Below are 25,397 nucleotides of genomic sequence, written 5' to 3' on the forward strand. Positions count from 1 at the left end.
GAAGAAATAACAGTGGATGAATACGCATAAAAAGAAGAAATTAACAAGAAGCAAAAAAAAAAAATGCGACGAACACGAGCGCGAAAACCGAAGGTTGGTAATGTTCCTTGACATTAAATCTGAAAAGAACAAGCGCGAGTGAACTTACGGGCTATTTACGTGTAAGCATCGGCAAGTTGTTTATTCATATTCAGGCAAGAATAACACCAAGGACAAAGATAATGTGAGGCCACATAGAAAATACAGCACAACGTGTAGTTTTCTATGTGGCCTCGAACTTTGTTCTTGACCTTAGCGCCGAACTCCGGCCTGAATACCAACTGTAGGACCGACTTGCACGTTGCTCTAGGTCAATGTTTCGAATACAGAATGCCCGTGAAGAGACAGTATGCTCGATCGATCATTTTAGAAAGTAATTTTCCTTCGGGTGACGTAAAGTTCAGTGCGATGCCTTGCCGGAGGGACAGACATTCTGTCATGCACTGCTTTGAAAGCGTTTCTTGCTTTGTTCTCGTTCACCATGCATGGAAGTCACCATGGAAGCTCGGCTTAGGTGATTTATCCTTTCGCACTGACAGCCTTGAGGAATAGCGCACACACGAGCGTGGACGCAAGAAGGCATGTCTTTCAACAATGTTCATTCTTTATTGTGAGGGTCGCCCCAACGTTTGTCAGGGATCTTGTATGCGCTTTTCTTCAATCCCGTCCACGTTTATGAATTGCCAACAATTCTATCTCACTACAATGGTTTACACAGCCCATAACGGCGAGTGCTTGATGAGAGCGAAGGCCAGAAACCACTGTGGCGTAGTCGGTGCAGGCTGTCAGACGCCGGCATCATTAAATGACCACTAAACCTGTACGCGTGCTGAGCACGATGCGACGTGGCTTAAAGGACAAGTGAGGCACGAAACACATGTAATACATACTCAAGATCTGGCTCCCAGTAGTGGAATTCTAGTGGAGAGAAAGTATATTTTGATTACCACATCTATTGTGACCGGGTAAAATTAGTTGTGCTCATTTCCCTGACCGATGTGTAGTGTTAGATACAGGCTCGTCATAGCACGTTTATATTTTCAACAGCAAGAAAGATGCAGCGAATAGACACTTAAACATGCGGGAACTGTCTCGGCTGGGAAAATTTCCTAGCAGCTGTCACTGATAAAACACAAAAGAGATGACCCTTCAATTTGCCAGAGTCCTTGATAACGGCGGCGCGCCCTCATTTTTTCGGACGCGGCCATGAGGCTACGATGTCGTTAGGCCGGGACTCAGGCCCATGTCATCGCTCTTGTCATCTCCCAACGTCCCCTTGCGAGTTCTGAAGAGACAGACACGCCACGCCCCTTTCTTCACATCCCGCTCACACCGTACACAAAGGGCCGTACATAGTGCAATAAAGGTGCCGTAAGAACGAACTCCGACACTGTAGCAAATATAGAAAAAAAAAGTGTTTGCATGCACGACAGAATCGGCGCCTTTAATTTCTTTCAGCGGTCGTATTCTCGGCCAATGTGTGGTGTGATGCAATACGGATGCCCGCTTAAGCGAACAAGTGCACGAACTCCACCGAGAGAACGCCTTCCCCTAGGCCTCATCGCGGGCAAATGACGTGCGTGAAAGGTTGATGCAGTCAACGGCGCCCGGCGGTTGCTGAAACAGGGGCCTTCAAATGTAAACCGACGAGCGCACGTTGACCAGGGCTTGAGGTAGCACTGGGAAGCTGAAGGCAAGTTGGGCTCATTATTAGAATTGCACGCATGGTTCCAATTGGACAGCTATGAGGACACAGGCTAAGGCACCGTTATTAATTTATACCCCATGTCCGTACATTTTTGAATAAGTGAACAGGCAATCTACGTCTTACGTGTACAGATCATGCGCACTCTTCGTAATATTCACAAAGCTAGCTTTTCCATTAAGCAGATTTCCAACCTAATTGTGGAATAGTCATTTTTCAAATCAGCGCGTATGAGCACAGTTTGCTTGTCTTGTGATAAAGAAAATGTACGTGTTATTATGAAAAAAAAAATGCGCAAGACAAGATCCCCAGCATGTGTAGATAGCACTTCGCTTTCGTTTGGAACATGAATGGTGCCAAAATAGTTGGGCAAGTGTGCGATGAACTGAAGCACACTTGCGAAATAAAAAAGGATTTATTTTGCTGGAGAATCTCCTTCAGCTCCGACAGGTGTGCCTCTGGCCTCACCGAGTTTCGGCACAGATGATTTGTTCCGAAGAAACGGACTCAATGACGAAATTCTGCTCCTTCCCTAGCCCATAACTGAGTGTGAAATATAACTTGGGCTCCCAATGTTGCTCCACTTTACGTTTTCATGGCATGCAACGATGACACAGTACAGAGCTATGCGTGTTACATGGCGCTCACGACATGGAGCGGTTACAGGGCGGTCGCGACGTTGTCTTTTAAAGGAACACTGACATGAAAGTTCCGACTCTTTTTTTTTTGCTTTAAGTAAACGTCCTAGACCTAGAAAAACTACTGGCAAGTGTCAGGGCGCCTTAAGTAATTTACTCTAATCGCTTTCTACAAACCACTCTCGGTTTTCTTTTCCTGCAGCTGGTAAGAGTCATGACGTAAAAGGTGGTCAGGTGGGAGCAGAACGTCATGAAGTTTTGGCACTCGCTTCGGCTCGCTCAGTCGCCTGCTATGCTGTTTAGTCGTTGTCCGGCCCGATGTAGCAGCATAGCAGGAGAGAGAGCAACCTCGCAGCCTGCGTCAATCTACTACGAGGGTTGTGCTTAATAACAGCCTTTTGCGAACTTACGAACGGACATGTTCAGCACATATCTCAGCTCGTAACTTTTGTTCATAGTAATGCAGCATGCTGTTTAATTGTATGACCCCACATGACGTTTGGCTTTATGTGCCACCAAGCAATGCAATAAGAGGGTGCTGACAGAAAGTTGTCGAACAGAAATGTCGTAGGGTCGGTGTGTAGCGTTAACATCACACTGAGAAACAACGTCGTCGCTCTGCTGAACAACGTCGCACCGTCGCATAATACCACTGATGGAATTGTTCTATACGAGGAACTTCAATGCTGACGTGTCTAAAGAAAGCAACGCGTGGTTTGTTCATGCGATCAGCGCACTCGAGTATCGGCTTGTCAATATCACGACGAGGCAGAGTACGTGCATTTATTTCATCCTCACGCGGAACGTCAGCAGCCGCAAATCGTGCCACGGGGCACTCTTCCTCGTACAAATAACCAAGGAGGACTATTGAAGGGCAGTGTCGTCACCAGTCTAGGTGAGGCGCTGTGTTGTATTCGGTGAAGACGAAGAATAGTTTTGAGTCAAAGCGCCATCAAAGAAGGCATGCCATACCATACCAAATGCCGTTTGTGTTAGTGATGGCGTTCATTCGAGTTTTGTTTAAGAACTTCCGCACGAATGGTGGTAATGGTTCAAGTGTGGATACGCTATCTCCAGACGGACAGCCTAGTCATTCTTAGAATTAGCTGCAGCTAGCGAAAAAGGAAAGTGTGTCAGTTTTCTCTGTTTGCGTTAGCAGGCGTACTGCATATAAATAAATATAGTCGTCAACGCCACGCTTCATGAATACGAACACAGGGGTTAACAATACGAAACACGGATAAGCTACAGCCATGATTCTCGTCAAGTAATACACAGGCCCAAGAAAGAGAGCGAGAGTGAAGAAATTAAAGGCAGGAATGTAACTAGACTTCATCCGGTTTGCTACCCTGCATGTGGAAAGAAGCATGGGTTGGCAAAGAGAGAGACAGAGAGGGGTTTGGTGAATCACGCGCACCACAAAATGAGCAGGATATTTGCAGCCGGGCGCCCAATTCTGTCGCCTTCAGGGATTGTAGAAGATCTCGCGTTGTTTTCTGGCCTGATGATCGATGAGGTCAGGCTTCGGGGCCCAAGAAAGCTGTGAGCACGAGGTAGGGTAGTAAACACCTAACTAACGTTTGCGTGATGGTGCGACACTTACAATATCGCAAATACAAAACGAAAATATAAAACAAGTGACGGCGTATTGTACACGTCGGCGACGTCACTTCTCCGAGCGCTTTCTTGCTCACAATACCCGTGAGCCGAGCTCTTCATCATCAGCTGGCGATGACAGCGATTGTGTTCGCGCCCGTAAAGCCCCTGGAGTGTCAAGAGAAAAGGCCGCGGTGACTGGGACCGCAAGAGCGCTGGGTGCGCCGTCCCGTTTTGTCGCTAAGCGCCGTGGGCAAGCACGGGCCTTAATTGAAACAGCGGGCACACATATGTTTTCTTACGCACTGTTTTGGCGCGAAAGAATTAATCCACGAGAGAAAGCAAATTTCTGCGGGATGGTGTTCTGAATGAAAGCACATAAAGTCTGAAAGTTATCGGAGCGAGCGCCAAATCTATTTTCACTGTTTGGTTAATGCACGTATTTGAGGAAGTAGTGTCACACTTGCGAGTTTTACTCATGTGTTCGGAACGTGCGTTAAACTGTAGAAGGCCACTTTACTGGCCATAGTTTCTGCTGACTGACTGTTCGTAAGAAATTCAAGAAAGCGAAAAAAAAAAGTCCGCTTGATGGGCCCCTTATTTCGAAGAGCAACATTGTCCAGTGCTCGACGAAAACCCGTCTGCTCCCTTGTTCCAACTAGAGCAAGGGTCCTGCATCGGTGCTGACACGCCAGAATCGGTATATTATTTGATTTTACTTCATTTTATTCGGGGAGTGCATAATTTATTTCAATTATGCTCTTTCCCAGCCAGACGGGTTTCCATCGAACGTTGGACTAAGACGACCGGTTTTCCTAGCTGTCAGGCCAGCTTTCCCACAAGACACAGTACTAACGAAGCATCCGCATAGCCACTGCTTAGGCCAGCGCGCACGTGCACACTTGCTGTGCTTGATGAGGCTTGAACATGTTGATGTAATCTCATGAAATTACATACAAGTGTGGAGTCCTAGTAGCTGTAGTTGCCGCTTTGACAATGGTCCGGATTGGTTGAGCAAACGTTTGTTGTGGAGAAGCGAACTTGACAGTTACGACACGCGTCCTTTAGTATATTCGAAGTGACTGAGGGATGAAAAGTAAGTAGCATTTCGGGAGTTGAATAGAAGATACACGAACCGATTGTCGCACTACCAAACCAGAAGAACAGAAAAGTAAACGGAGGCGTGTAGAGCGGTGAGCATGAGAACTGTACTTTCTGAGATTACTCAACACAATCAATGGTAAAAAAGGAAGTCTAACAAAAGAAAGTGAGCAGTGTATGAACAACGTAACTCCTTCTTCCCCAGGCGTGAACAAAGGAGCATGTCAACACAAGTAAACGTAAACGTAGAGGAGGGAGGAGACGAGAAGGATGAAGTATTGTGAATTATTACAATTATCTAAACACTTCTGGTACGACGCAGAGCTCTGTGTCGTGAGAAAATTATTTACGTGTTGAAAATATGTGTCACAGAAACAGTGCTCCCAGTTACTACAAAGCGCGTAAGTAGGCAAAACTATACTCGGACCAAATGCACACGCATGAGAATTGCAAACTTTGTTGTGCGTGTGCCGGGGCTGACTCTTGCAATATCATGGCACGACATGTCTTCTGCTAGAGGAAGTGAGCCCGCATTAGGTTTAATTGCTTGCTTCCCCCTCCACTCGGCTATTTACCGTGGGTGCAGGGCGAAGATGTGGTGCCATAAGCATTCATACTCTCGATATATCTCTTAAATAACCAGAAAGACAGAAAAAAATTTCGCAGACATGGGTTTTGCGCTTCGCGCTTTCCCAAGTAATCAGTGACGGCCACATAATCACAGCTACATGCTGGTGCGTGTGATTTATTGATAAAAGTAACGGTGAGCTGAATTTTCTGTTTGTATGTATACAGTGTATTGATGGTGAAACATATACTATAAGAGCGCAAATTTAACGGCTCACTTTTCTTTAGATTGCGCACAAGTTAAGCAGGAGAAAGAACATAGACTTATGAAGTGCTCAAAATAATAAAATTTCTTTTTGAAAAGTACTATTTCCAATTGATAGCCATGTGTTACAAGTTTTGTGTTCATGCAGGCTTGCGTCATGTAATATTCTGAGTTTGTAGATACATAACGAAGTGCGAACCTTTTGAGGTTTGCAAGCAGTGGTACCACTGATCTCTGCAGCACAGTATACGGGCCCTACGCAGGCTTTATCGAAGTGCCTTCATCAGTTTCGCCTGCCACTTCTCAGAAGGCAATATGAAGCAAACGATCCTATCCCCCAAATATAGTCACACTTACACGCTCAGGCCTGCTAATGTAGACGTCGTGCCCGTCGTCGATCCCAAACCTCATTTGTGTGAAATCACCGTCACTGTTGTCCAGATGGTACTTCCACTCCTTCAGTATGTTGAAGGATTGTCCTCTCGTCTTCCAGTACCCGAGCGGCCATTTACGTGCCCAGCTGTCTCTTTCGTAGGGAGGGTTCTTCGTCACCATTTTGCTCGTCTCGATCGGATCCAATGGTGCGTGGATCAACTTTCCGGCCTGTGGCCATTGTGTATCGTAATGACGCCTCGACGCTCTTCCTCTGCTTGTTGCGCTTGGATATACGCTATAAGGGTACCCATAATGGGGTCTCCAAGTCCCTCTTTTCGCTGTCGAACTCGGATACGCCGAAGCGGGCACCGATGTGTCAGTCCAGGACCGCGCAGTTTGGAGCGGCGCCGTGAAGCTGCCGCCGATGCAGAGCCCCTCAGACCACTCGCACGACGCTCCCTGCGGGCAGTGGCTGCACGCTGGACCAGGCAGGTACACGGGCTTGCCCGCGCGGTTGCCGGCGTCCTGCGTAGTTGCACACGTAGAAGTTGGTAGCACCTCCACGCCCGTCCTTCTTCCTGAAACGGACTGCCCCGCAGCCCATGAACTGGGTGCTCGCCCAGATGACCTGCGTGAAGTGGCCCACGGGGCCCACCGCGTTCTCGCTGAAGTGACTCAAACCCGACGGTGGGTAGCGGTGGTTCTCTTCGAACCACGTCTTAACGGCCCTCTCGATGTCGTTGCCGACCCAAGACGAGGAACCATTGGTAGCGCCATCACTCTTCCAGAAGGCGGCCAGGTTCTGTCCCGAGCGCGGGAACTTCACCGTCGACCTGTGACGCCCGAAGTCAGTGCCGGAAGTTGCACTGCTTGGCGTGCGCTTCCGCGACTTCCGCCAAACCGTCGTCCCAGCGCAGTTTCCGCATGTCCGAGGCGGGAGGAAAGCGTGGTAGACTTCCGCGTGCAACCATGCTCCGGTACTTGTTGTGGGCGTCGACGAATGACTTTTGCTCAGCAGGTGTCAATCCTGAAGACACGATGTCGCATTCGTAGTTTCGCGGAAGGCAAGCGGTGTGGCCTTCTATTTTCCTGTACTCTGGGAGGCACCGCTGGAGCGACAGTCGAAACAAGTAGACAGACAGTGCAGAGCGGAGCAGGACACCGACTCGTGGCCAGAACAGCATCGTGACTGGTCTTCTGAAGTGCTTGTCATTGAAGCGAGCTTGTGCGGGTTGACGCCTGCCCGTCTCCTTCTGGGAAAGCATGGACAAGCGAAAAGCGGTTGTAGACATCAAGGGGAGACACGTGCCTGCTACGAAAACACCTATATCGAAACTACATCAAGGTCTCGTTGACTAATTATGTTTGCAACAACCTTGCTCTGGAGCTGTTCGTGCTTCCTATCGGTCCAAATTTGTGTCTACCTGTAAGAGCCTTCCATATGTCACGTTTTAAGGTGGGCATATGGGCACACGCAGTCATTTGTTAGCTTGACCTAGATATTAAGCGTGCTACATACCACCGTTTACGAATTATCGAACGCATATCTAGATCCTCCTTTTCGTTAACCATATGCTCAACATGCACAATTGCGAGATGATAAAGATGAGAAACAAGAAGCATTAATGCTCTAACTATAGGAACATTGCAGGACACGTCACAGATGGAAGGCACTGACAAAGCGTCTTCTGTTAGTTTAGTTACGTGTGCAAACGAGCCTTATGGTCATCAATGCTGTACAATAATGTTCTCCTGAAGCAAAATAGTCTGTTTAGCATTCGCTGGTAGCCTTTACTTTGCCCATAACCTCATCCTGACACTAGAAGTCGCAAATGCCATTTCTCGCGGTGCATACCTGCCATCTATTCGCGCTCCAAGTGGAGCAATGTGCTTGAACAGTTTCTGGGAGCTTGGCCATCTAAGTATAAGTTCTGCATAATACGTGAAACCCGACATTCATATCTTCTTCAACCTGTGTGGCCGCAGCATTCAGGCACCTCAAGTAAGCCACTTGACAATGCCTCAATTAGTCAAGCGCAATTCTGTGGGCATGTATTACTATAAATGCCCAGACTGCGATCAATGCGCGAGGCTTTACCACATGGTATGGGCTTGCGCAAACACACCACAGCTCACACCCATAACACACCTCACCACACGGCAATGGGAGGCAGCGCTGTCCAGCTCAGACTCGACGGACAGCAGCTCAACCTGGTCAACCGAGCGAGAAGGGCAGCTAAGGCCGCTGGACTCCTGGACTGAGGGGACCACGCACTGCAGAGCGGAGAAGCTACCTACGCTCGCGTGCTCTTTTGCATAAAGTTTATTCTCTCTCTCTCTCCACCTCTTGAAAAAAACAAACAAAAAACAAACATGATCGTATAAACCAAAACGTCAATTCTCCCACAAGAATCTAATAGTGACAAACTCTATTTGGTAAGCTAAAATAAAGACTTATTATGGAAACATCATCAGGTGATTAATAAAAAGACTGTGTCTTATCGCACAATCACTACCATAAAGGTATCATTACTGCTGATTATATGCTTCTTAGGATTTGCAGGAAAGGAGTCAATCGCAAAATGGCAAAAATTCCATATATGTATACCGGCTGTTTCTACGATGACTTAAAGTAATACTTAAAATTAGCCATTTCGAACTAAAAGACTGTTCCTTCGTAGACATGGCGTCAGTGGTAGCGGCCAGGGAGTGATACATGAGTGATACATGATACGTCATACGGGGTGATACGTGGTAATCCGTCGCTAATTAACAAAAAAATCATTATTCAACTTTTCAACTTTCTTTCAGCGGGCACATCGCAACTGGGAAATGGAAGCGAACTATACCGTACAAACCTTATCAACTTTTGGATGTGGAAAAATGCGATTACCCGCGCAACTGTGGCACGACGAAATGCGACTGTCAAAAGCGCGCGAAACCGAAACTGGGAGTGGCTGCAGCAAGCGCCATCTGCTGGTGCTGGAAGGAGCACAGTGGCACATGCGACCCGAGTTTTAACGCGATAGCGTTAAGGGCCCCGTGCCGCAGGAAATCCAGCGTTGGCGTCGGAGTCAGCAGCGTTGTCGGCGTAAGCGCCGGCGTCCCTAGCGGAGAAAATCATCCCCAACCACCCCGACTACGCAGGCCCTCCACGGGGTGCTGAGGAATTAGTGAACAAAATTGAATTTCTCAAAGTAAAATCCGTCAGAAAAATGGTAAAGTATGACTTAACTACAACCTACATACGTGATAGCGTAAGAATGTAATTTGAACGTACGAGAAAACATAATTCTATTACCAGGAAATGCAAACAGAAACCCCTTTACCAATACCAACAGCGGCGCGCCCGGTAGGTTATTTGCGAGAACACCATCCAGATGGCGCTCGGCTCCTCGGCGTAAAAAAAAGCGTCACATTGAACAGTTTCCAACTATTATAGCTACGTTTTCCCCACTTATGTTTTCCGCGTTTCAAAGTTGTGGTGCCAAACGCGAAAAGGAACGCGAGGTGAAGGCGGGCCTACGCGTTTCGCGCGCGCTCAAAGAGGGTTCTCAAAGAGGGTTTCAAAGCACGGCCGCTGGATTAAAAAAAAAAAAAAAACCTTTTTTTATCCAGCGGCCGTGTTCAAAGAATCAACGCTACTCAATGGCCGACTTGTCACCACAAGGCTAAGATTGCTGGGCATTGCATGAAGTTCCAATGGATACCTGGTCCATGCCGGTATTTCGGGAAATGAAAAAGCGGATGAAGCTGCCCGAAATGGCCTCCAACACCGCAATTTCAGGAAAACCTTTTTTTCCCAAAGCTGACACTTCAAACATGGCAAAACAATATGCATATCAAGAAAAAGACCGCCTCTGGAATCTGCCGCTCCACCAAGCTAACTTTCTGCGTTATATTGACACAGAAATGAGATCGAAAATTGCACGACCACTTCCTCGACACTTAGAGACATTGTACCATCGTCTTCGACTGAACGTGAAATACACGAACAATTATCTGTACGGGCGTACCACTAACCCCTACTGTGATAACTGTGGCAACTTAGAGGCAATGGAGCACATATTACTAGAATGCCCCGCGTACCGCGACGAGAGACAACTTTTTGAGCAACAAATGGACAGGATTTGCCACGATCCGTTAACATACCCAGCACCTTAGGTCCAATGCCCAGCCCTTCAAAACAGCGGCGGATTTGAGATTTATTGTTCAAATACCTGTCAGACATTGGTCTAATCGGAAAGCTTTGAAGATTGACCTTTTCATATAGAAAAGCCTAAATTTACCCGCCATGTCACCTGTAAATATTAGTATCAAGTCAACTTGCGCACTTCGTATTTATTTTTATTCCCTTTTTTTCACTCTCCTCTGGAATATTTTAATCCCATTCCCCATCACCATACAGAGTAGCATGCCAGTGGTTGTATACGCGCCAGCAAAAATCTGTTTTTCTAATAAAGAGTCTGTTTCTCTCTCTCTCTCTGTGACAGCGTAGGTATTCGCGGCTTCTACCAGCAAGCAGTTGCGTCACGATGTTTGCTAAGACATTGCGTACCGGCTAAGGGCGACTGAAGCGATACAAAACACGACTGAAGCGAAAAAAAAAATTGCAGCCGATTCACGAAATGAATGCTGATGATGGAGCGAAGCTCCTCGGACGATTACGGCTGCTGCTCGAGCTTTCGCTTCGGGGTCTTTTTATTGCGAGAGCAATTATATGGACACTTCAACCGGATTTCTGCCGTCGTCGTCGCCATCGCCGTGAGGTTCCGTATTGATAAAATCTTCGCCGCGTGCCGTATGCCCGAGCGGAAGCGTGCGGGGACGCGCGCTATGACGGAGAGCGAACGCACTCACTCTCCCACGCGCAAGCAAGGAAGCGGGAAGCCAGCGCCGGAGGGAGCGGGGGGGGGGCGCATTCTACTCAGCCAACAACCGCGCTCGTCGCTCGCCCGCACCGTCTCTTACCTCCACATGGCTCTGACCTTTGTATGCGCTGTGCATTCGCCGCTCAGTTTCCGTTGAAGCGATAGACCGCACGTACCTTCGCCCGCTGCGGCGTATGCGCTTGCTGCCAGCGTTTTCACAGTCGTTGTCTGCAGTCATTCGGTGTGATCTATTCATGTTTGTTTGTGCGCGCTCACACCACGCTTGTTCATTCAGTTAGTGATAGTCGGGCCACATTTTCCAACGCACGCTACACATGCAATGCTGCCCGGATCGGCAGTGCAGCGCTACAGGTGTGTCCCTAAGGATACAAAGCAGAGGAAGGGTGGTAATCTTTAAGTCTCGAAACATGGACGACGTCGGTGGGCAACGGACCAGAAGATGTTGTGTGACTGATGTACTCAATCTCGTACGTGACCTCAGTCACTGGTCGAAGGGCGTGGTATGGGCCCGTGTAACGAGGACGGAGTTTTTCAGAAAGGCCCACACGTCGGGAGGGGGTCCAAAGGAGCAAGAGGGTACCTGGAGCAAAACGCTCATCGCGGTACCGCTTGTCGTAAAGGCGCTTCTGATTGTTTTGAGAAGCAGCAAGTCTACTACGGGCTATCGGCCGCGCGTAATCAGCCCGGGCAATGGCGTCGCGTGCATGTTCACTACTTGAAGTTGTAGGAGAAGGAAGGAAGGTGTCCAATGGCAAAGTTGGTTCACGTCCGAACAAAAGGTAAAAGGGAGAGTAACCAGCTGTGTTGTGGCGGGAGGGATGCTATACGAACGTCACGTATGGCAGTGCAAGCTCCCAATCACGGTGGTCGGCCGACACATACTTGGAAAGAATATCTGTTAAAGTCCCATTCAAGCGCTCGGTGAGCCCGTTCGTCGGGGGGTGGTAGGAAGTGGTGATCTTGTGCTGCGTCGAACAGGAGCGCAGGATATCGTCGATGACTTTCGACCGGAAGGTTCGGCCTCGGTCCGTCAACAATTGACGCTGGGCATCGCGCACTAAAATTACATCACGGAGTGAAAGTCCGCCACGTCTGTAGCACAGCCGATCGCTAGCGCTCGCGTCATTGCGTAGCACGTTGCGTAATCGGTAGCGACGGCAACAGACATGTTTCCTGAATCAGACGTAGGAAAGGTCCGAGAAGGTCCAAACGTACCCGGAAGCAGGGCTCAGTTGGGACGTTGATGGGTTGAAGATATCCAGCAGGAAGCGTAGACGGTTTCTTTCGCCATTGACAAAGCTCGCAGGCGCTGACATAATGCCGCACTGAGCGGGCTAGGCCAAGCCAATAGAAGCGACGGCGCACGCGGTCATGTTGCGAGTAACACCAAGGTGGCCAAAGTTTAGGGCGTCGTGAAGCTCACGAAGAACTGTGGAGCACAGGTGGGATGATACAACGAAAAGATCAGGACCGTCAGGGGACACGTTACGCCGATAAAAGATACCATCCTTCAGGGGGAACATGCGCGCAGAGACGTCACTGTAAGAGGATTCCAGGCGCTCGATTATTTCCCTTAAGTAGCCATTGTGACGTTGTTCGTCGGCGATGTTAAGCAACTGGCTCACGGAAAAGACGCAATCGAGGGAATCAGAGCGCGAAGAGCCACACCGGCCACAGGGTAGCGGGACAAACGATCCACATCTTTGTGCTCGCTCCTACATGTCTTATATACCACCGTGTAGGTGTACTCTTGCAGGTGCAGGGCCCAATGAGCGAGCCTGCTTGTAGGATATTTCAAAGAGGCGAGCCAACAGAGGGCATGGTGGTCGGAAACTACTGTGAACGGTCGGCCAAATAGACAAGGGTGAAATTTTGCAACTGCCCATACAAGAGCGAGATACGTTCTGTAATGAAGTAATTTTGCTCCGATGCGGACAGCAGCCTGCTGGCATAAGCGATGATGCTCCACGTTGATCTTGGGCCAAGACAGCACCTATCCCGTAAGCACTCGCGTCAGTGTGGAGTTCGGTTTGAGCATATGGGTCGAAGTGGGCCAAAATTGGGGGTGTTGTGAGGAGTGTGGTTAACTCGGAAAGAGCCACGACTTGTGCAGGATCCCAGGTAAAAAGGGCGTCTTGTTTAAGAAGATCAGTGAGTGGTTTCGCAATCACTGCAAAATTCTTCACGAACTGGCGAAAATAGGGCAAAGCACCACAAAGCTGCGAACATATTTGGCAGACTTTGGCACAGGGAAGTCTTTCTGGGTCAGGTTGTACGACGGCAGCGTCCACAATATGGCCATGTATCGTAATGCGGCGACAGCCAAAACGGCACTTCGATGAATTAAACTGAAGTCCGGCACGGCGGAAGACATCCAGAAGTTCTGAGAGGCGTTCGAGGTGTGTATCGAACGTAGGCGAAAACACAGTCACATCGTCTAAATAGCACAAGCATGTATACCACTTCAACCCATGGAGCGGAGAGTCCTTCATTCGCTCGAATGTGGCTGGGGCATTACATAACCCAGAAGGCATTACCTTGAACTGGTAAAGCCCATTAGGAGTTACAAAAGCGGTTTTCTCTCGGTCCATTGGGTCCACAGCAATCTTCCAATAGCCAGATCGAAGGTCGATAGAAGAGAAGTGGCATCATACAGACAATCAAGGGCTTCATCAATTCGTGCTAATGGGTATGCGTCTTTGTAACGTTGTTGAGGTGGCGATAGTCCACGCAAAAGCCCCACGATCCATCCTTCTTTTTAAATAAAACAACAGGGGATGTCCAGGGACTAGAGGATCGCTCGATAATGTCCTTCGCAAGCATCTTGTTGACTTCCGGCTGGATAACGCTTCACTTAGACGCAGATACTCGGTAGGAACACCGGTGAACAGGGCTGGCATCCCCTGTATGTATGCGATGCGCGACAACGGACGTGTGGCCCAAAGGCCGATTACCGAAGTTGAAAATATCGCGGTACAATTAGACAATACCTCTAAGGGCTTCAGTGTGCACAGGGGAAAGGTCATTGGCGATCATGCTGCGAATTTGACCGCTTCCATAAGTTGTCGACGTCGCAGCGCTCTTCGGAAGACATGTAGCATCCAGCGCAAAAGCTTCGAGCTGAAAGTCCTGCACGAGGCAAAGGTGGGCTACGGAAAGCCCCTGTGGCAGTACTTGCTTGTTGAAGCCAAAATTCACAAGTGGAAGGCAGGTTCTGTTTGCCATAATGCCGAGGACCACGTAGGGTGCCGCGACGCCGTGCGTGAGCAGGACGTCAGTAAGAGGGGTCACGTAGTAGTCGCCATCTGTAAGAGACGGTGAACATGACAATTTGACATACATCATGGTTTTGGATTGTAGGCGCACAAAATCTCTGCAATGTAAGCGAGACGGAGGAGGTCGGTGACTGGGTTCACAGAGGCGAGACAGTCCAAGGCGGAGGACACCGGTGGAGCAATTAATTAGAGCGGAATGGGCAGATAGAAAATCAAGTCCAAGTACGAGGTCGTGAGGTCACTGCGCAAGGACCGTAAAAATAACAACCACCTGGTGTCCAGCAAAGGTAACCCGAGCTGTGCACATTCCAACAACAGCGGCCGTCGCACCGTCAGCGACACGCACGACTCGGGTCGTGGGAGGAGTAAGGATCTTCTTCATGCGGCGACGAAAACTTGCACTCATGACAGAGACGTGTGCCCCAGTACCAACCAAAGCTCTGACAGAGACGCTATCGACGTCGACTTCAAGAATGTTCCGGTGGGCACGTGAGGGCAACAGAGGATTTTGGGTCATGGTCGACTGGATAGCTTCAGCTCCAGAAGCTGCGCAGTATAGTTTTCCGGCGAGAAGCGACGGCTAAAGGATGGCGAATGATAGCGGCGGCGTGTCGGTGAACGAGATGGACGGCGATGCGGCGGGAGCGACTGGGTGTAGCAGGTACCTTACTCAGGGACATTGGGTGCAGAGGATTCGGTGCTAGGCTGATAGCGGCTTGCAGCACGGAAGGGACCAGAAGAAGCGGAAAATGGGCTATGGGACTGAGAGGGCCACTGGCTGTGGCAATAGCGAGCAATGTGTACAGCTCGGCTGCAGCGGAAACAGATCGGCGTACCGTAGGTTGTTCTCCACTCAGACGGGTTTCTGTCAACGACGAGGCCTGCCCGTGGAGACTAGGGCGGTGTCAGGAGTGTTCATGGCGCAGACAGTAGAGCAGAGACCAAGGTTCGCAGATTCCTGGCGGACAACGGCCTGGATCAATGAAACAGCCGGCGTCGAGGTTTCGGATACCGTGGGTTTATAAGCCGGATATGTGGCCTCGAGTTCTCGGTGGACAATGCGCGTCACGTGGTCTTATCGAGATGACAAGGAGGTGCCTCGCAGGACGACGTTGCAGCGGTATTCGGTAGACGCTCGAACTGAGGCGAGATGCATCGGCATTTCGCTTGCTCTAGACGACGGCACTCTTTGATGACACTGTCAACGGTGGTCACGTTGGTGGATACGAGCAGATTGAACGCGTCGTCTGCGATATCCTTTAAAATGTGGGCGATCTTGTCAGCCTGAGACATCTTCTGTCAGCTTGAAGACACAAGGCCAGCACGTCCTGTGTGTACGACAAGTACGGACAAGTACGGTTCAGTGGACGTCTGGGTACGTACCGCCAGCTGTTTCTTGGCGGTGAGCTGTCGACCAAACGGGTTGCCTAAAAGGTCGCGGAGCTGCTGCTTGAACGTCTCCCAGCTGTTGATATCGTCCTCGTGGGTCCGAAACCGGACGCGAGGGGTTCCGCCGAGGTAAAATATGACGTTGGCCAGCATCATAATTAGATCCCTGCCATTCTGTTTGCTGACACGCTCGTACATGCTGAGCCACTCATCCACGTCAACGCTGTTTGTCCCGGAAAAGGTCCTGGGTTCGCGGGGCTGTGTGAGGGCGATAAACTGGGTAGTGGTGGCAGACGTAGCTGGCGGCGACGTGTCCTCACCTGGCGGCATGATGGTAGATTCGAGGTGGCGTCCGCTGCGAAGCTCCGTCGTCAAAAGAAGTACCCCGCACCTCCACCGAATAATTGTTACGTGGAAGCACAATAGGTAATCTATTTACAAGGTGTATTTACAAAGGGTAGCAAGCACTGGACAGCATGGAACCCAGCCAACATCAAAACAAGGCAAGTCGTCGTCCTCAGATCAGCCAGCGACCGCTTGTGGGTATGTGCCATAAAATCCGAGTGTCTACATCATCGCCTTCGAATAGCACGTAGCAAGCTAAGTAAGCTATATATATATATATATATATATATATATATATACATACATACATACATACATACATACATACATACATACATACATACATACATACATACTGCTACGTATATATAACGCATGCGCTCACTCTGCAAACTAAACAAGTGAGGAGGCTCTTTGCAACCCTGTCTAATGTAGTAGTGAACCTGTCTAGCGATTTGAGCTTCGAGGAAGTAAAGGTGCGGATTTACATTCAACTTGAAAACGATTCGGGACCCACGTAATTTACGGCGTCGTGATTCGAAAGACCCCGCCAGGTAAAGCGGAAAATTACGAATCAACATAATATAGCGAGCTTTAAAGATTTTGTTTTATAAATTTAAGCATGACGTGTACAAGTATAAACATGTGCCAGTGGCTTCCGAGCATGCACTAACCTGCAGATGCACTCCAGGATCCAACGCCGCGAATGAGCCCGCTTTCGTCTCAATCTAGCAAAACAAACCATCGAATGCCTGCAAGCCGTCACCACGCTCGACTACGATAGTCAGGGCGTGTTGTCAAGCCTGCAACTAAGACATTATGCTGCGCTTATTATTATTTTTTTGTCCTCGCATATATACGGTACTTCGGCTCCTTCCTAAACAGTTCCGGGGGCGTTTAATACACGTTGACGTCGCAAGATTGGAGCGGGAAGAGAAATAATGATGGGCTCCCAAACAAGAGAAGCCTGATTATGCTTACCGAGTCTTCGGATAAAAAAGTAAACAAGAAATGAAAACGGGAGCTATCCTGACACCTGCCATGCGAGCCCGTACTACGCCGCCCTGTCGTAGCTAGTATCACCGCGATTCCGCTCTCTTTCAAGACATAGTGTGCGCGATCGGTTTCATACATAGCTCGGAAGATCGCGAGACGAGAACCTCGAAATGAACAACTGCAACTGAGAAATCGGAACGTTCTGCTTTGCACAGGACTTCAGCGTAGACGGCGTATAGCGTTCAGGTGTTCCGTTTTTTTCTTTCGTTTTTTTGCGGGAGCATACACATAAACCGCCTGTCCAGTTATCCCTCGAATATCAGTGGCAAACTCGAGCATCAAACGCGCACCGATGCAGCTGTTCCTTCGAAGCAGTCCCAAATGCGTCGCGAACGCGGTTGTTTCGTTATCCCAGCGCCCACGGCAACCGTAGAGCACGTGTAAAGCATGATTTGCGCGCTAATGCTATCGCTTCGACATGCCGGGTGCTGTGAGCTGATCGTGTCATATTGTTCTCCCATTAGGCGCAGTTTGTCGCGTGCTATTGTTTCCCTTAAGCGCTCCGGAAATCCCGTACGGGTCTTGTTAATGTCATCAGCAATTAGCAAAATCGACAACAGAATAAAAGCGGCAGGTGCTATAAGCAAATGCACAAGCACGCGAAAGCGCGACGGCTGTGATCCAGGGCATTTCCTCTTGCGTACCGCGGTCATTCATTGCGACATACTCGCCAGGACAGCTGAACAACACGCGTTCACGTGAGAATTAGCTACTCAAAGGAAACCCTGTTTACACCCAAAGCGCAGAGCAGGTAAACCTGCATACGTGTCTTTTATGTCTAAAATATCGTGCTCCAAAAGGTTTGTACCACACGTGATGAAACATAAGCTCTGGCTATATGTCACGTGTGCTTTACACGTAGTATGCGTGTTTTCGAGCATTCTTATATGCGCCGTCCGTGTTTGAATAACCAAAGGCCTTGCCATTGTCATCACGTTTTCTGTAGGCTGTTTGTGTTTCTGTGGACAAAACAGGCCATTAATCTTTTCCGCCGAGGCTGACAACTTACGGTACCCCATGTTTTTTTCGCATTTGAACGCACAGGGGTGGGCCTTGTGCAGTGTGCGAGAACCCGTAATGCCCAGCCAATCGTGCATTGGCATGTGAAACGTTTGTACAGTGATAGCTGTTACGTCCTCTTCCGTAACATACACCGCGTGCGCACAGCCCGGAATGCGACAACAGCACTGCTTAAGAGGCTATAGATAACATGCTTGCTTTGTGCGTGCCCGCTGTGCTTGCTAGAGATGCAGCTCATGACTCTATCTTTGCAATGCATCGTCAACCGGTCGCTTTCTGCAAGTCTTAATTTAAGTCCGTGCCCGAGGTATACTCTGCGTGTCAGGCCATGAAGGCCATTGCGGCCTGTTTGAGCGAAAGTGAACTGGATATGCGACTGTGATAAGCGCTTCTAGCTTTTTTATTATTGCGCTAGAAATACTTTCTTATTACTGTCATCGTCACTTCTTGGTTTCCTTTTGTTCCTCTTCACAGTTGGCCCGACGCTGACTGGCAGCCTCAGTAGCTCAGACCGGACATCTGAGCCTTTTCTTAATAATAAATATATTTCTCTCCCTTCGCTTGGCTCATTTTTGTGTACTGTGTGTAATGTAGGCGACATCTGTCGAGGCAGGTAAAAAGGGAAAAATCACCGCCCCTTCCACTCCGTGAAGATGGTCGAGCAGCGAAGCTCTGAACGGCGCTATACTTGCGGGGGACGGGACGCATCGGCGTCCACTGGCGACGGCGTTCCTAGCGCGTTCCTCACGCTTTTTCTACGACGTTCCCAGACAAGAATCCTGGACCGAAGCTCCGTATATACAACCAACGTTAACGCGAACTCCTCCCAACCCACACTCCTCTGACTGACTGACTGACTGAATAAACTTTATTAAAACCAGCAAGAGGTGGTGGCTGGGCCTAGGCCTCCCACGTGGGGACGTCGAGGTGTTGCCTCTTAGCCGCCTCGCAGGCTTGCTGGGTCGCCCATAGTTGGTCGTCGAGGTTGGAGCTACACAGGGCAGCGTGCCATCTCGACGAGAGGGTCGTGGGATTAGTGTCGGGGTATTGTTGTGTACAGTCCCAAAGCATGTGTGTAAGTGTGGCTGGCTGTGTCTTGCAGATATGGCACGTGGGATTGGGGTAAATGTCTGGGTAAATCTTGTTGTAAAGGTGTAACGAGGGGTAAGTGTTGGTTTGTAGCAGGCGGAAAGTTGTAGCCTGCGCTCGGGATAGCTTGCTGTGCGGGCCGGGGAAAGTCCTACGCTCTAAGTAGAAGGATTTTACTACATCATTGTAGCGTGTCAGGCGATCCCTACCGGTGGGGGCAGCCTCCCCGTCTCCCGCGCGGTAAACGAACCCTCGCGCTAGGGAGTGGGTAACCTCGTTGAGGTTGGGGAGGTGCGGGTGGACGGTGCCTACATGAGCTGGGAACCAGACGAGTGTAACCTGATGGTCGGTTGAGCGGGGTGCTTGTTGCAAGATGCGCAAGGCTTGGTGGGAGATACGGCCGTTGATGTAGTTGATAACGGCGGAGCGGGAATCAGAGACGATGGTATGGCATGTTGGGTCTAGTGTGGCTAGCGCGATGGCGACTTCTTCAGCTTCCTCAGCGCGTGGGGTTAATGATCAAAACATACACTTCTCTGTTGACCTACTTTTTTCCTACACCACCATTGGTTGGCGCGCCTCAAGCTCTCCCCCTCCAATGCGAGTATTGGACGGTGCGACTTACGTCAACCCCCCTCCCCGTTCTCCTTTTCATCTGCACCCTCTCACAGCATTGTCACAGGGGGAAAGGGGGCAGGGGTCTTCCCAATTCCTTTCCACCTGTTGAGTTCTTCTTCTTTTCCTCTCCTCTCTCGCTAGGTCACGTGGCCCCTCTTTAGCGCAACGACAACGACGGCAGAGGGTCCGCATAAGCAGCTTCGCCGTCAAGTAAAAAAAAAAGAGAGATAAATATAGAAATCAGCACACTACAGCTACTCCTTCCGGCTGTGCGCTCATTTACCGCAACAGTGGTTGCTATACACCGCGGCTCCGGCTCAATTCCCGCAACTTCTGCGCAATACTTCTACAGTCCTGTACATACTACTCCAGCTGTATGCAACGACGACAAGTCGAAGGCGGCATAACGACGGCACGACAGCGACCATGATGGCACAGTCACGGTGACGGCATGACGACGACACTTCTTTTCTTTACGAGCATTTTCGTTTTATTTATAATACCCTCAGGGCCAGAGGCATTATAGAGGGGAGTGGTACAAAAGCAAATGTGGTACATAGGAAGTAAGCTAAACGTAGTGATTAATATAACAAAACACAATGCTAGGATACAAGAGGTTTCTTTTAATATAGTGTTAGGTGCTGCGTCACCAAAAATTAACTCCTCGATATACAAAGTTAGCTAAAGTTTCACGAAAAATCAGTAATATTTACAATATCAGCTGGAAGGTGGTTGCAATCTATACATGTTCGAGGGAAATAAGACTGGGAAAAATGCTTTGTGTTACATAGATATGTCCCGACTTTATGACAATGATCAACACGGTGTGATACATAATGGGGTCTTGTTAAAGAATTGCGTGTGCAAGGTACGATGATGATAAAGCCTATGAAAGAGTGCTAGACGTGCCGTCCTACGTCGAATAGACAATAAGGGAAGATCAAGATTAGACTTCATGGAAGAAATGCTTGCAGTTCTATTATAATTACAAAAGATAAATCGAACTGAGTTATTTTGAACTAGTTCTAAGCGCGTTTTCAGGTTATCCTGGCAGGGATCCCATACAGAAGTAGCATATTCTAATTTAGGCCGTATTAGAGTTTTATAGAGTAGATCTTTTAGGTTAGATGGTGAGCTAGAGAAGTTACGGCGCAAGTAACCTAATATGCGGTTAGCGTTGTTAATAACGTATTCGGTGTGAATTGCCCATGACAGATTTTTAGTTATATGGACACCTAAGTATTTGTAAGAGTTTACTGTTTCTAAAGGAACGTTGTTTAATTGGTAAGTGGCTTGTTGACGAAAAACACGGGAAACACGTAGAACTTTACATTTGTTAGTATTTAGTTCCATTAACCACGAGTTTTTTAAGTTGCGAAGAGCTACCTCTGCAAAATGAACTTCGCAGAAAATAACTGCTGCGTCACGCACCGACTATGCTGATTGAGCGTATTGCTCATATCCGGCCGTCGGCATTCCGCAAAATATTTCTATATTCTACGCACTTTCACTTATTTTTCATAATGACATTTCTAAATTGATACGTGTAGCGCATTTCTGAAGCCCGCCAGATTCATGGTCAATGTCCCTGAGCATTGCCCCAGTGCCACTGCCTTTAAGACATTCATCATCATCATCATGATCATGTTCATCATCGTCATTATCATCGTCGAATATCTGCATACGACAGGAGAACCTTCGCGCTGCAAGAGCATGCTGAACTCGTTTCGCCAGTTCCTCGGCGAAGGTGGCCTAACGGTGCAATCTACTCTGAAATCCCACGTTCCGTAATCTTACACCCTCTTATCTCTGTAACCCTGGCAACAGTCGAGAGGGGTCGTACTATCCTGTTATTCAAATTTTTACCAGCACTGTATGCCTAATAAAATATATACTAAGACTTCCCTACTCTGCATCGCACTCATTAAGAACCTCGCGCGACCTGCCTTTTTCATATACCTGGCAACTCTCCCAAATTTCTCGTAAAATGTATGTAATCTGGCTCGTTCTACGATTTTACGAATGTTTCATCAAGACTTGAAAAATATGGCGCTACAGCGTAAAGCTATTCCAACCTGTTTCGATTCCATTTCCTTCGTTAGCCCTCCGCCATTGGTTAAAGATTTCCTGGGGTCATGCGCACTTCGCCTATCTTTCACTAGACGTCACGAAAACCGCGAAAACTCCCAGTCTCAAGTTCACGTGTACGCACTGATTATGCATGATAAGGCGGAACAAAACAAAAATCAGGCAAATTTGCACTCGGTCGCGCAAAGCTTAGGCACAGCGAAGCTTACTGGCTGCTACTGCTAGGTATGAGCTTAGTTGCTGCTAGGTCTTAACTTGGTTTAACTTAACTACGCATGTAGGAAGGTATTCTCGAGTGATCATTTTCGGAGGTGCCTTCCCCTTCGCGACATTTCGCGGGACTAGCGCTGGACGCGTGGGTGCCTACGAGCGACAGCGCTCCTGGCATGCCACAAACGCAGGCAGGCTAACCAAGTTTGGTACAGTGCCAAGAACGCTGTCACTTGCCGACGCCGAACGCGTTGGCGACATTTCGCGTGACCAGCACTGGACGCGTCTGCGCCTACGAGCGACAGCGTTCCTGGCATGCCACAAACGCAGGCAGGCTAACCAAGGCTGGCACAGTGCCAAGAACACTGCTGCTTGCCGACGCCTAACGCGTTGGAGGCTAGCCGCTCGATATCAATCGGCCAGCTTCGCTATGTCTTGAGCTTTGCGCGGCCTAGTGCAAGCTTTCGCCTTTTATTGCGATAGCAAGTATATGGACACTCAAAAGCAGATTTCTGCCGTCGGCGTCGCCGTCGCCGTGAGGTTCCGTATGACGTCAATGGAGATGAAATCGTCGCCGCGCGCCGAACGCTGTATGTGCGAGTGAAAGGGCGCGAGGGGCGCGCGCTTTCACGGGGAGTGAACGCACGGCGGAGAACAAACGCGCGTTCTGCGCCGTGCTCGCTTAAGGGCTGCAGAAGTAGGCGTCTCTGTTCTTCTTTACAATCACCACATATGTAGAGCAAACGCGCCTTCTTCCGACGCGCGAGATGCCGTGAGGGAGGGGAGAGGGGGAGGGAAGGGAGGCGACGTTTAGCTGCGGTACCAAGTGCCTATTTATATCAGAGGCTCCGGCAACAGTCACCAACGCCGCACGCATTTTGAGCGAACGCGGGCAAAATGCCGACGGCGTCGACAACAGTTCTGCGTGTTGCCGGTGCTGCTGCATGTCCAAGTTTATACAGCTGATAAAGCTAATATCATTACTCCGTATGGCTCTCTGCAAATTTGCTATCGCAATTGATGCTTCGCCTTTCAGGTGAAACTGCGACAACTTTTTTTTCTACAGCTCAGCGGGCCGCGGAGAGACAAGAGGCAGGGGTCGGGAAGGCAAAGAGCTGGCGACGAGGAGACCGCGTGCATGCGCACGCGGTTTCCTCCTCCTTTTATTGCGATAGCAATTATATGGACACTCCAAAGCAGATTTCTGCCGTCGGCGTCGCCGTCGTCGTGAGGTTCCGTATGACGTCAATGGAGATGAAATCGTCGCCGCGCGCCGCCGAACGCTGTATGTGCGAGTGAAAGGGCGCGAGGGACGCGCGCTTTCACGGGGAATGAACGCACGGCGGAGAACAAACGCGCGTTCTGTGCCGTGCTCCCGTAAGGGCTGCAGAAGACCTCAAACGAAGTCCTGCACTCATATCACGACATAACCCAGTACTACCGTCTTATGCGACACACTAGGCCCGCACCACACAGTAAACTAAACAAGCGTCAGGAGGTCACCTGGCGCAGGTTACAGACATACTCATATCCGAACCCCTACGTATACTCTTACATTTACCCAGATAGATTAAGTCCATACTGTCACCTGTGCGGCGAGTTAGCTACGCTCAGTCACATCCTCTGGGACTGCGAAGAGGATCCCCCTCCCCCCGCTCTCCTGGCCTCTCCCTCACCTTCATCGTGGGAGGAAGTGCTGCTTAGCTCCAGTCCGGACGTACAACTCCGAGCCGTGGAGCGAGCCGAAGAGGTCGCCGTCACGCATCGCCTGGCGGCCATCTGGCCTTCCTGAGGAGCCCATGAACTAGCTCCCCACTCTGACGAATAAAGTTGTCTCTCTCTCTCTCTCTCTCTCTGCAGAAGTAGGCGTCTCTTTCCTCCTTTACAATTACCATATATGTAGAGCAAACGCGCCTTCTTCTGACGCACGAAAGGCCGTGGGGGGGGGGGAGGTGCAGGGAAGGGAGGCGACGTTTAGCTGCGGCACCAAGTGCCTATTTATATCAGAGGCTCCGGCAACAGTCACCAACGCCGCACGCATTTTGTGCGAACGCGGGCAAAACGCCGACGGCGTCGACAACAGTGCTGTGTGTTGCCGGTGCTGCTGCATGTCCAAGTTTGTACAGCGGATAAAACTACTATTTCTCTTCCTGGTTGCCACAGGTACCACGGCTACGCCCCACAAATTACGGCTGGCTTAAACAGCTTCGCTGTTGAAACATAAAAGTTTGTCGCAGTTTCACCCGAAAGGCGAAGCACCAATTGCGATAGCAAATTAGTAGAGAGCTATACGGAGTAAGGATAGTAGTTTTATCAGCTGTATAAACTTGGACATGCAGCAGCACCAGCAACGCGCAGAACTGTTGTCGACGTCGTCGGCGTTTTGCCGGCGTTCGCACGTACCGAACGCGAGCGGCGTTTTGATATAAATACGCATTTAGTGCCGCAGCTAAACGTCGCCTCCCCTCCCTCCCTCCCGTCCCCCCACAGCCTTTCGCGCGACGAAAAAAGTTGCGTTTGCTCTCTATGTATGGAAAGGAGGAAAGAGATGCTTACTTCTGCAGCCCTTCAGGGAGCACGGCGCAGAACGCGCGTTTGCTCTCCGACGCGCGTTCGCTTCCCGTGAAAGCGCGCGTCCCTCGCGCCCTTTCACTCGCACATACAGCGTCCGGAGCGTGGTGACGATTTCATCGCCGTTGACGTCATAGGGAACCTCACGGCGATGGCGACGCCGACGGCAGAAATCTGCTTTGGAGTGTCCATAAAATTGCTATCCCAATAAAACATTTATTTCCGAATCTGCGCATTTGTCACCATTAGCCTTCCGCGATGTGGGAAATTTTATCGGGCCACACTATATAGTGCGCCTGTCACGCGACGTCGCAACTCTGCGGAAACTCGCAACGTCAAAGTGACGTGTACGCACTTAAGATGCATTAATATGCCGAACAAAACTGAACTTTTATTGCGATAGCAATTATATGGACACTCTAATGCGGATTTCTGCCGTCGTCGTCTACGTCGCCGTGAGGTTCCATATGACGTCAACGGCGATGAAATCGTCGCCACGCTCCGGACGCTGTATATATATGTGCGAGTGAAAGGGCGCGAGCGACGCGCTCTTTCACA

At 49.5% G+C, this 25,397-nt stretch overlaps 1 pseudogene; it reads right to left on the bottom strand.

Annotated features, from left to right (window-relative positions):
- Positions 1 to 6,189: 6,189 nt before the first annotated feature.
- LOC119443949 (venom allergen 5-like) lies at positions 6,190 to 7,535 on the bottom strand (annotated as a pseudogene).
- Positions 7,536 to 25,397: the final 17,862 nt, after the last annotated feature.

This window comes from Dermacentor silvarum, chromosome 3, assembly GCF_013339745.2.
Source record: "Dermacentor silvarum isolate Dsil-2018 chromosome 3, BIME_Dsil_1.4, whole genome shotgun sequence".
Taxonomy (NCBI): Eukaryota; Metazoa; Arthropoda; class Arachnida; order Ixodida; family Ixodidae; genus Dermacentor; species Dermacentor silvarum.